The sequence below is a fragment of the Lithobates pipiens genome, unplaced genomic scaffold (genome assembly GCF_037356315.1).
Source record: "Lithobates pipiens isolate NorthernLeopardFrog02 unplaced genomic scaffold, aLitPip1_a1.2 Scaffold_23, whole genome shotgun sequence".
Taxonomy (NCBI): domain Eukaryota; kingdom Metazoa; phylum Chordata; class Amphibia; order Anura; family Ranidae; genus Lithobates; species Lithobates pipiens.
This window is the reverse complement of record NW_027507785.1, coordinates 31,506,884-31,519,362: the sequence shown is the minus strand read 5'-3', so window position 1 is coordinate 31,519,362 and position 12,479 is coordinate 31,506,884. Positions and strand designations below refer to the sequence as shown.

General features: G+C 48.3%; 1 protein-coding gene across 2 annotated transcripts in view; it reads right to left on the bottom strand.

Moving 5' to 3' along the window:
• The window catches only part of DDIAS (DNA damage induced apoptosis suppressor), a 37,604-nt gene extending 30,422 nt beyond the window's left edge, over positions 1-7,182 (bottom strand). For both annotated transcript variants that reach the window (XM_077451396.1, XM_077451397.1), the window contains exons 1-2: positions 7,104-7,182; positions 1,623-1,682 (exon numbers count right to left, since the gene is read on the bottom strand). The gene's annotated coding sequence lies outside the window, so the exon portion shown is untranslated. The remainder of the gene's footprint in view (positions 1-1,622; positions 1,683-7,103) is intronic.
• Between the last annotated feature and the right edge of the window lie 5,297 nt (positions 7,183-12,479).

Sequence of the window (12,479 nt, the reverse complement as noted above, 5' to 3'; positions counted from 1 at the left end):
CTGTGCCTAGTAACCAATCAGCTTCCAGTTTTTTATTTTTTTATTTTGTCAAAGCCTAAGGCCCCTTTACAGATGGAGTGGAATCCATCCAAGCGGATCTGCCTGGTCAACCGGGGATCTCCCCGCTGAGCAGTTGAATGACAGGTCCATATCCACAGCCCGCTGTTCTCTATGGGGTGGTGCAACTGCCATCCAATACGATCTGCCGGATGGATGGGGAACGTATCCCCATCCGTCAGTTTTTAACGGATTGGATCAGATGCTGACGAGTGACAGTGGACACACGTCCGCTGACATCCGCCGCCCCTTAAGCCCCATACACACTACAGATTTTCTGCTGATTTTTTCCTTCAGATTTACCAAAACCATATAAATAGGAGGTCAAACCTTAAGCCCTTGTGCACACGGTCGGAGATTCCGACAACCAAATCCGTCGGAGTAATTCAGACGGATTAATTCCAGAAGAGGTCCGGAAGGGATGTTGCATACACACGGTCGGACTAAGTTGTCGGAAAATCCGATTGTACATAACGCGATGACATTATTTCTTTAGGACGGGACTACGTTCAGGCTAGTAGCCAATATCTTTGGTCTAGGAATTTGATCTGAGCATGCGTGGCACTTTGTCTGTCGGAGTAGGCTACACATGATTGGAGTATGTCCGATCAGAGCATTTTGTTGGAAAATTTTACCGGCAAGTTGGAAAAATTGGTCTGTTGGATATTCCGACGGAAACAGTCAGATGCAGACCACACACAGTCGGAATATCCGACAAAACGGTCCGATAGGAAACATTCCGTCTGAATCTCCGACCGTGTGTACAAGGGCTAAGAGTTTCAATTTGTATGCAATCAGGAAGGCCCTTGCACTACATGGTTTTGGTAAATCTGAAAACAAAAATCAGCAGCAAATCTGATAGTGTGTATGGGACTTTAGAGAATAATAATGGACGGAAAAAAAACAACAGGCGGACCAATTCGGTCCACTGGTTTGAAAGGAGCCTTAGTGAACAATCTGAAGCTAGAAGCTAATTGGTTAATAGGCACAGCTGCACCAGATTCTGTGTGCACCAGTTTTAGTAAATCTCCTTCAATGTGTGTGTATACAGCAGGGATATGCAATTAGTGAACCTCCAGCTGTTGCAAAACTACAAGTCCCATCATGCCTCTGGGTGTCATGTTTGTGGCTGTCAGTCTTGCTATGCCTCATGGGACTTGTAGTTTTGCAACAGCTGGAGGTCCGCTAATTGTATATCCCTGGTATACAGTATCTCACAAAAGTGAGTACACCCCTCACATTTTTGTAAATATTTTATTCTATCTTTTCATTTGACAACACTGAAGTGTCATTTCTTCAGTGTTGTCACATGAAAAGATGGAATAAAATATTTACAAAAATGTGAGTGTATTCACTTTTGTGAGATACTGTATGTTACCCCCAGATAAATATTTTTAGGCAACTAGCTAATTACACAATAAAATACAGGAAAGACGGTCTGCACAGACACCCAGGGTCATTCACCCCTCTTCCTGTGAGCCGGGGGAGAAAAGCTCCCCACCTTACACTCACAGGAGAAGGCTGCACACAGCAGAGTCATTACATGGCTTTTAGGATGGACCTACCACAGGAGGAGGAGTAAGGTGAAGAGGGCCTGTGACGTCACTCCACCGCACTGCAGATACCTGAAAAAAATAAAATAAAATAAAGGTATGTGTGTATTGTTATTTCTTTTTATGTAGGTATGTCCCATTGGGAAATGGGAACCTGAACCCAGAGTTTTATAGCAGCAGCGGCAGCCAGCACTGGATCTAAAGGGTGCTGTAAAGGAAGCCAGTGCAGAAGGAAATGCAAAGACTGTAATTGCTGTCCGCCTCCGAGTTCAAGAACCTGAGACACTGACCCCCAAACCAGCCTACAGACCAGGAAAGCCAGAACTAATCCGCATTATTGTCCTGAGTCAGGGACATAGAATCTTCTGACGTAACTGGATCTAAATGGCAGCCAGGGAACTTGTATTCTCTAGAGGTCAGCAATGGAAGCCTCTATACTTCTTCATGTAGGGTTTCTTTAAAGTATAAGCCTGCTATTCCTACAATACCCCCTCCCCCCAGGTATTTACTTACCAAGGTGGCCCCTATGGTGTTTATATCGTTGGGACCAAAATCTTTTCCAGGGCAGTGACTCCGAATAGACTTGGATAGGACAATACTTCTACAGTAGTGATGGTAGAACCATCGGCACATTTAAAGAGGACGTAAACCCTGATGAGTTTACTTCCTCTTTCATTCTCTGCAAAGGTAAAGCATAATGGACTACTATGCATCACATAGTAGCCCATTATGTGTCACTTACCTGACACAGGAGCCAGTGATGTCACCGATTTCCTCGCCGGCTGGAAGCGTCCATCTTCCTTCCGGGGTCACGGACTCCGGCTCTGTGACTGGCCGGAGTCGCGCGCGTGCGGGAGCGGCCAGTCACGGCATGTCCTTTAATGAAAACGGCACGCCGTGACCCTTCTAAAATGCGCATGTGCCAAATACAAGGAATCCTCGTACGGGGAATTGTAAATATCTCCTAAACCATGTAGGTTTAGGAGATATTTACAGCACCTACAGGTAAGCTTTAATCTAGGCTTACCTGTAGACGAAAGTGTGTCGTAAGGGTTTAAAACCACTTTAAGCCTATGAGGAGTTGCCGCCCGGACACAGTCAGTGCTGGAAAACAATTTTAGGGTGATAGTCAGCCTGGAGAAAAGGTAAATAACAAGCACTTGGTGCTTCTAGCTTAGAATAGGGGGGGATGGGTTCCTGTTTAAGGATAAGCCCACTTTTGTGACTGGTCTTCAGCCTCAGGACACAGCGCCATAGACGTCTATAGGCCACTAATGTGTGGGCGTGGCCAGTACAGTGAGGTCTTTGGGGGCTGGATGTGATCAATTCAATATAAGTATAAGGGGTATAAGTATTCATACCCCTTGACAGTTTCCACATTTCTTTTTCATGTTAAAGACGTAAATTAATTTTATTGGGATTTTATGTGATCGACCAACACAAAGTGGCTCATAATTGTGAAGTGGAAGGAAAATTATAAATGGTTTTCAATTTTTTTTACAAATAAATATGTGAAAAGTGTGGCGTGCATTTGTATTCAGCCCCCCTTTACTCCGATACCCCTAACTAAAATCTAGTGGAGCCAATTGTCTTCAGAAGTCACCTAATTAGTAAACAGAGTCCACCTGTGTGTAACTTAATCCCAGTATAAACACAGCTGTTCTGTGAAGCCCTCAGAGGATTGTTGGAGAACCTTAGTGAACAAACAGCATCATAAAGACCAAGGAACACACCTGACAGGTCAGGGATAAAGTTGTGGAGAAGTTTAAAGCAGGGTTAGGTTATAAAAAAAATATCCCAAGCTTTGAACATCTCATGGAGCACTGTTCAATCCATCATCCAAAAATGGAAAGAGTATGGCACAACTGCAAACCTACCAAGACATGGCCGACCACCTAAACTGACAGGCCGGGCAAGGAGAGCATTCATCAGAGAAGCAGCCAAGATGGTAACCCTGGAGGAGCTGCAGAGATCCACAGCTCAGGTGGGAGAATCTGTCCACAGGACAACTATTAGTCGTACACTCCACAAATCTGACCTTTATGGAAGAGTGGCAAGAAGAAAGACATTGGTGAAAGAAAGTCATAAGAAGTCCTGTTTGCAGGTTGTGAGAAGCCATGTGGGGGACACAGCAAACATGTGGAAGAAGGTGCTCTGGTTAAATGAGACCAAAATTACCTCTTTTGCCTAAAAGCAAAACACTATGATTGGTGAAAAACTAACACTGCACATCACCCTGAACACACCATCCCCACTGTGAAACATGGTGGTGGCAGCATCATGTTGTGGGGATGCTTTTCTTCAGCAGGGACAGGGAATCTGGTCAGAGTTGATGGTAAAGATGGATGGAAGGGCGATCTTAGAAAAAAAACCTGCTAGAGTCTTCAAAAGACTTGTGACTGGAGCAGAGGTTCACCTTCCAGCAGGACAACGACCCTAAACATACAGCCAGAGCTACAATGGAATGGTTTAGATCAAAGAATATTCATGTGTTAGAATGGCCCAGTCACAGTCCCAACCTAAATCCAACTGAGAATCTGTGGCAAGACTTGAAAATTGCTGTTCACAGACGCTCTCCATCCAATCTGACAGAACTTGAGATATTTTGCAAAGAAAGATGGGCAGAAATGTCATTCTCTAGATGTGCAAAGCTGGTAGAGACATCCCCAAAAAGACTTGCAGCTGTAATTGCAGTGAAAGGTGGTTCTACAAAGTATTGACTCCGGGGGGCGCCATACAAATGTACCCCCCACTTTTCACATATTTATTTGTAAAAAAATGTTTTAAAAAAAAAAAAAATGTATCATTTTACTTCCACTTCACAATTGTGTGCCACTTTGTGTTGGTCTATCACATAAAATTGGTTGCAACGTGACAAAACGTGGAAAATTTCAACCGGTATGAATACCTTTTCAAGGCACCGTACTTCCTTGGTTACATGTGACCGGCTGAAATTGGGCACAGCCGATCGCAGGATTTACAGAGATCGGGTCTCGCCGTGTACTAGCAGCAGGGCGCAAGCGCAGTCGTTCTGGGACGCCGTCATTTGAGAAGCCGGTTAAAGTGACATTAAAGGTTCCGTTTTAAAAAAATAATAATAAACATCCTCCTTACCTGCTCTGTGCAGTAGTTTTGCATAGAGCAGCCCCGATCCTCCTCCTTGACAAGTACCCCCAATAACAAGCGGCTCGCTCCCGAGCCCAGGCTTTGTGCCTCCATAATACAATGAGCCGTTTCTCAGCCCCCCCCCCCCCCCCCGCTCTCTCCCAATTGGCTCACCGGCTGTAACTGACACTACCACTGTTGTTTCCAGCCAATGAGAGGGAGTCTCAGGAACAGCCCCTTGTAGACCAGGCCACCACTGCTGGGAGGTACAGGGGGAGCCCCAGGGAACCACCACAGGCGGAGGCAGCAACAATCCAGTGTACTGTAACAGTGACTGGGCGGCTCTACAGGCACGAGTTTGTTTTAACCCCTTTGATTTCCAGCCAGGACCTTGGGGGGGTTCGCTGAGATCTCCACCACTTACACACACTCTCCACTCTACAGGAAACAGCCTGTACTTCCAGGTATGGGAGAGCAGCAGCGAGTCCTTAGCGCGTGATCTCACCAGGCCAATAAGCAGTGAGTCCACAGCATGTGATCTCACTGGGCCAATCAGCAGCGAGTCCTTAGCGCGTGATATCACCGGGCCAATCAGTAGCGAGTCCTTATCGAGTGGTCTCACCGGGCCAATCAGCAGCGAGTCCTTATTGCGTGGTCTCACCGGGCCAATCAGCAGCGAGTCCACGGCATGTGATCTCACTGGGCCAATAAGCAGCGATTCATTAGCATGTGATCTCACCGGGCCAATAAGCAGTGAGTCCTCAGCATGTGATCTCACCGGGCCAACCAGCAGCGATTCCTTAGCATGTGATCTCACCGGGCCAATAAGCAGTGAGTATTCAGCATGTGATCTCACCGGGCCAATCAACAGCGAGTCCTTAGCGCGTGATCTCACCGAGCCAATCAGCACCGAGTCCTTATTGCGTGGTCTCACTGGGCCAATCAGCAGCGAGTCCTCAGCGCGTGATCTCACCGGGCCAATCAGCAGCGAGTCCTTATCGAGTGGTCTCACCGGGCCAATCAGCAGCGAGTCCTTATCGAGTGGTCTCACCAGGCCAATCAGCAGCGAGTCCTTATCAAGTGGTCTCACCGGGCCAATCAGCAGCGAGTCCTCAGCGCGTGATCTCACCGGGCCAATCAGCAGCGAGTCCTTAGCATGTGATCTCACCGGGCCAATCAGCAGCGAGTGGTCTCACCGGCCAATCAGCAGCGAGTCCTTATCGAGTGGTCTCACCGGGCCAATCAGCAGTGAGTCCTTATCGAGTGGTCTCACCGGGCCAATCAGCAGCGAGTCCTTATCGAGTGGTCTCACCGGGCCAATCAGTAGCGAGTCCTTATCGAGTGGTCTCACCGGGCCAATCAGCAGCGAGTCCTTATTGCGTGGTCTCACCGGGCCAATCAGCAGCGAGTCCTTATCAAGTGGTCTCACCGGGCCAATCAGCAGCGAGTCCTCAGCGCGTGATCTCACCGGGCCAATCAGCAGCGAGTCCTTATCGAGTGGTCTCACCGGGCCAATCAGCAGTGAGTCCTTATCGAGTGGCCTCACCGGGCCAATCAGCAGTGAGTCCTTATCGAGTGGTCTCACCGGGCCAATCAGTAGCGAGTCCTTATCGAGTGGTCTCACCGGGCCAATCAGCAGCGAGTCCTTATTGCGTGGTCTCACCGGGCCAATCAGCAGCGAGTCCACGGCATGTGATCTCACCGGGTCAACCAGCAGCGATTCCTTAGCGCGTGATCTCACCGGGCCAATAAGCAGTGAGTCCTCAGCATGTGATCTCACCAGGCCAATCAGCAGCGTGTCCTTACCATGCGATCTCACCATGCCAATAAACAGCGTGTCCTTAGCGCGTGATCTCACCGGGCCAATCAGCTGCGATTCCTTAGCATGTGATCTCACCGGGCCAATCAGCTGCGATTCCTTAGCATGTGATCTCACCGGGCCAATCATCAGGGAGTCCTTAGCGTGTGATCTCACCGGGCCAATCAGCAGCGAGTCCTTAGTGCGTGGTCTCACCGGGCCAATCAGCAGCGAGTCCTTAGTGCGTGGTCTCACCGGGCCAATCAGCAGCGAGTCCTTAGTGCGTGGTCTCACCGGGCCAATCAGCAGTAAGTTCTCAGCATGTGATCTCACCGGGCCAATCAGCAGCGAGTCCTTAGCATGTGATTGCACGGGACCAATCAGCAGCAAGTCCTTCGCTCTGTGTAATGACTGGAGGGAGGTGTAGCTGACAATGGTGGGGTGGTGTGGGGCAGGTGGTAGTGAAGGGTTGCTCAGGATATCCTACAGGCAAGGATGAAGCTGTAGCTGTGCCCTGCATACTGCCCATGTTTGTTCTATAGAAATCTCAGTCTCACATTCGTTACAATCCATTTCTGTAAACAACTCACCCCTCCAGCACACTCTCAGCTCTCTTCCTGTTTTAAAATGCAGCGCCACCGAGTGTTGTAATAACCGATCACCTGCTTCTCCTCCAATAGCAGCTCTTCTCGTTCTACCCGCCTACCTTCCAACGAGAGCCGCTATTGGATCGTCACGCGTACACTAGAGGGCCACCGGCTTCTATCTATATAGTGGCGCCTCGCGGCGCCATCTTCATGAAGCTCGCACTGCATCTGGCTATAAGTGAGAATGTCTACCACAAAATGGCCGCCGCTGCAGACAGTCTAATTACACGGATGCAACTATATACCTGTGTGCAGACAGTGATTTGGTGAATGTGCTTTGATTGTGTGTAGTAGGGGGGTAGGGCGGAGGGATTTTGTAATATACAGCAGCAGAGATATGAGTTTCCTCATAAATCGTGTTTTGGAGCAGCTAAACTGGCATTGTGATTTCCAGTCTGGTTGCAGATGGGCAACACAAATGGTTTTTAATTAACCACCTGCCCTCTGGAAGATTTACCCCCCCCCCTTCAAGACCAGGCTATTTTTTGTGATACGGTGTTCTGCCTAATAGAGTCCGGCCATCGATATGTGTCCGTTCCGTACTGCGCATGCGCAGTACGGAGCAGACGAAGCTTCGGAAAATCTCCGAAGCTGAACGGCGCCTGCGCCGTGAGTGGAGGAGGTAGCCCCACTATCCAAGCGGACATAGGGTTTAGAATTTTAGAGGGCCCCTCGCGGGCGAGCTTCGCTCGCCACGCTTCGGGCTCGGCCTCGCTGCGCTCGGCTCTTTTTTATTCTAACTCTATGTCCACTTGGATAGTGGGGATAGAACCTGGACTCACGGCGCAGGCGCCGTTCGTCCTCGGCAATTTTCGGAATCTGTGCTCCTGTGTACTGCGCATGCGCAGTACGCAGAGGACAGCATCTGATGGAGGACCCTAATTGACAAGACACCGGCACTACATTACTTTAAAGGACAATTGCGCGATCATGCAACATTGTACCCAAACAAAATTGATGTACTTTTTTTTCCTCCCACAAATAGAGATTTCTTTTGGTAGTATTTGATCACCTGAGGTTTTTATTTTTTTTGCAATATAAAAAAAAATACAGACTGTAAAAAAAAGGGTACTTAAAGTGGTTGTAAACCCTTACAACACACTTTGACCTACAGGTAAGCCTAGATTAAGGCTTACCTGTAGGTCCAAGAAATATCTCCTAAACCTAAGATATTTGCCCGAAGACAGGCACCGCTGTCTACGGCGCATGCGCCGTAGACAGCGGCGCGCAGGCGCACTGAGCGCGGCATCTTCAACGATGGAGATGACGCGCGTGTCGGCTCCCGTGCACATGCGCGGGAGTGACGTCATCGCGGCTTAGCCGAATGACAGCGGCGGAGCTGCGAGACCCCCCCCCCCCCCGAGAAGATGGATGCGGCGGACTACAGGGGACAACGGTGACTTCGCTGGCTCCTGTGTCAGGTAAGTGACACATAATGGGCTACTATGCAATGCATAGTAGTCCATTATGCTTTGCCTTTGCAGGGAATGAAAGAGGAAGTAAACTCATCAGGGGGGGGGGGGGGACGTTATTTTTTATTACAAACCTCTCACCAGTCCAGAGTCCTTAGTTTCTTAATACATTATCAAAAGAACCAAACAAAATGCAGATGCTAGGCTTCAATGGACAATTATAATATAATTATATTATACAGTAGTCGTTATAATTGTTTGTTGAAGTCTAGCATTGATGTGTTTGTTTTGTTCACACTGTCAGTACTGGGCTCAGCCCTAACCTCTAAAAGCTGGCCGCTCAGCCGTCGGCTAATTGCCAGCTCCTATCTCTCTCCATAGTGACCCACCTGTTGATGAAATCCTGCTCGTCAGTCCTGCCTACTTAAGCCGTCCAGGCCAGAGAATCTCTGCCTTCACCTTGCTCAACATCACAGAGACGCGCTCCTGCATTCCTGGTAAAAGAATTGCTTGGCTGACATCCCTTCTAGCTCCAGATCCTGCTTGCTGTTTTACTATGCTCATTTCCGGCTTCCTGATGTTTGGCTTGTCTGACTATCCGTTATGGTTCCTGAATGCTGTCTATGTTTTTACTACATTTGTTCTCTTTTCTTTTTATTATTAAACAAAAATGATTTAACTGTACTTCTGTCTCTGTCAGATTTCATGGTTTCTGACAATCCGTATGCAATGCTTGCACCTGCAGCACAGTGGTCACTGTGGAGAGATAGGAGCTGGCAATTAGGCGAAAGCTGAGCAGTCAGCTCAGAGAGGGAAGGGCTGAGCCCAGCCCTGACACGGATGCAGGATGGTTGCAGCAGGCCCCCTTTAGGCTGGGTTCACACTGCTGCTGGATGTGGCTCGCAGCAGTGGGTCCGATGCGTTGTTCTCCGCTTCAGGGATGAATTTTTAACTGAATTCAGCCCTGAAACTGACCAAAAGCAGCACAGGGCCTCTGCAAGTTGCTCTAGGGCTCGATGAAGAGCCGGTCACAATCTCCTGTCATGCGAAATTGGATGCGGAGAAAGTCACATCCAATTCACACTAGTGTGAACCCAGCCTCAGTTGGATGTATCAAGTTTGGCAGGCAGTTCTGTGTAGACATGCCATCACAGCCGTGGCATGTCTACACCTCTGTATGCTGCCCTTGCGGTTTAAGCAGATCAGCAAAAACATTGCTCGATCGTGTCTTTGTGCTGCTCACCAACTGCAAGTGTAAATTAGGCCTTCAACTCTTTCTCATTCAACCTTTCCAGGAGTGTCAGATGCCTGTGTCCCCCAACACGCATTGTGGTTTCTTCCACTGATGCCTTTGTTACTACAAGACTTAGCAGTGACATAGGGGTTGGAGGATGGAACCTCAGGAAACAGCAGGGGATACAAGCTCAGACACCAAACAGTATTACAGCAGAGGCAGCTCTGAAATGGAGAGGGTGCGAGCCTCAAGGAGGTCAGTAAAACAACCTCTCCCGTTTGGAACTGGGATTGAGTTATTTTTTTTGGGGAACCACTGATGTGATACACTGTATTTGATGTTTTTCTGTATGGCGTGGCATGGCTTGGTGTGAACAAGCCCTAAGGCTGGATGTTGCACCTATATGTTTTCTGAGGAGAAAGCACAGGCGCCAATCTGAGTGTAGTAATTTGGAAAGTTTTAATGCACATGTAGATTAGGGTACTCACAAGGGTAAACGGTCTATAGGCATTGAGCACAAAAAGTGCAAGTCGCGTCTGTGAAGAGAGTACATCCGACTAGCTTCTGCGGTGTATACTCAGATGGGACGTGTCGGTGGATGCCAATGCTTCCTGGAGCTTTAGTAGATGAAGACCCTAAGGGTCCAGGGAATTATGTGAACTGAAAAAGACTCAGTTAGACTTACCGGTGACGGTATTTCTAAGAGCCTTTCAGGACAACCCCGGAGAGAGTGTAGCTCCACCTTGTAATTAGGAAACACATGCCCACTTTAAAAACACCTCCTCTTCCTCCATGGCTTCAGTTATTGTGGCCTTCCGACGCTGGAAAACAAAGCACAGAAAGCACAACACCATGGTAGAACTTAATACATTTACTAAGCATAACCTAGGGAGGGAAGTAACGGTTGTCCTGAAAGGCTCTTAGAAATACCGTCACCGGTAAGTCTAACTGAGTCTTTCTCAAATCGCCTTTCAGGACAACCCCGGAGAGGATAACCGAGAAACTTACCCTAGGGCGGGACTACTGCCTGCAGTACCTTCCTGCCGAAGGCCTGATCTGCTGCAGACAGTAGATCTAACCGGTAGTGCCGGAGAAATGTCGAATAACTGGACCAAGTGGCAGCCTTGCAGATTTGTTCAGGCGTTGCACCGGCCCTTTCAGCCCAGGAAACTGCCGTGGATCTAGTAGAGTGGGCAGCAATACCTGAGGAAGGTATTTCTCCTTTTGCTTTATAGGCTTCTGTTATAGCCAACTTAAGCCACCTACCCAGCGTACTTTTAGAAGCTTTCTCCCCCTTGTGTGATCCAGAAAATATCACGAAGAGGGCGTTTGATTTTCTAAAATCTTTAGTAACTTTCAGAAACTGTAATAGACACCTTCTCACATCCAATGTGTGAAAAACTTCCTCTCCTGCATTTGCTGGGGTTGCAGAGAATGTAGGTAACACTATTTCCTGTGATCGATGGAAAGTTGAGGATACTTTCGGTAGGAATGCTGGATCCGTCCTCAGTACCACCCTGTCCTGATAAATTCTAAGGAAGGGTTCTGTAATAGCTAGAGCTTGGAGCTCGCTGACTCTCCTGGCCGAGGTGATGGCCACCAAAAAGATTGTTTTTAAAACCACCTTCTGTAAAGAAGCTTCCTGTAAGGGTTCAAACGGTGCTCCCGAGAGACCCTGTAAAACTGTAGACAAATCCCAACTGGGAAAGTCTTTAAGGGCTACTGGTCTATTTCGAGCAAGAGCCCTAAAAAATCTAGAAATTAAAGTTTCTTTAGATAAAGTCTTTTCAAAGAAAACTGATAAGGCAGCCACCTGAGTCTTCAGGGTACTGGCTGCGAGACCCTTCTCCATTCCTTCATGGAGAAACTCCAAGACGGACACCGTGCTCTTGACCTTAAGTTCTCTAGAACTGCACCAGGAGTTGAACTTTTTCCAGACCTTCATGTAAATTGCCTGTGTAACTGCCTTCCTACTAGACAGCAGGGTCTTTACTACTTTATCTGAGAGACCTTTGGCTTTTAATAGGTCCTCCTCAGAAACCAGGCGGTTAGCTGTAGGAGTTCCACCTCTGGATGACTTACTGTCCCCTGGGATAACAGATCTTTTCTGAGTGGTAACCTCCATGGGGGCTTCGAGGCTAGGTTTCGAAGACCCGCGAACCAGGGCCTTTTTGGCCAAAAAGGAGTGACTAGTATTAAGTCTGTCCTTTCTTCCCTGAATTTCCTCAGTACTAGTGGAATTAGAGGAAAGGGGGGAAAGGCGTAGCACAGCTGGTAATGCCAGGGGTGAGCAAATGCGTCCAACCCTATTGCTGCATCTCCTCGGTGAAGAGAAAAGAATCTGTCCACCTTTGAGTTCTGCTGGCTGGCAAAAAGGTCTACCTGTGGAACCCCCCAGGCCTCGGAGATCATCAGGAACACTTCCTGATTCAGACTCCATTCTGCCTCCAGCAATTTGCGCCTGCTTAGGAGGTCCGCAAACAAATTCTGAGAGCCCTTCAGATGCACTGCCGATAGTGAGGCTGTGTTCTGCTCTGCCCAGGCTAACAACAGATTGGCCAGCTCCATCAAGCTCTTGCTTCTGGTTCCCCCTTGCTTCATAATGTAGGTAACCGCTGTCGTGTTGTCTGACAACACCTGGACGTGGTGGCCTCTCAAACTCTGCTGAAAGGC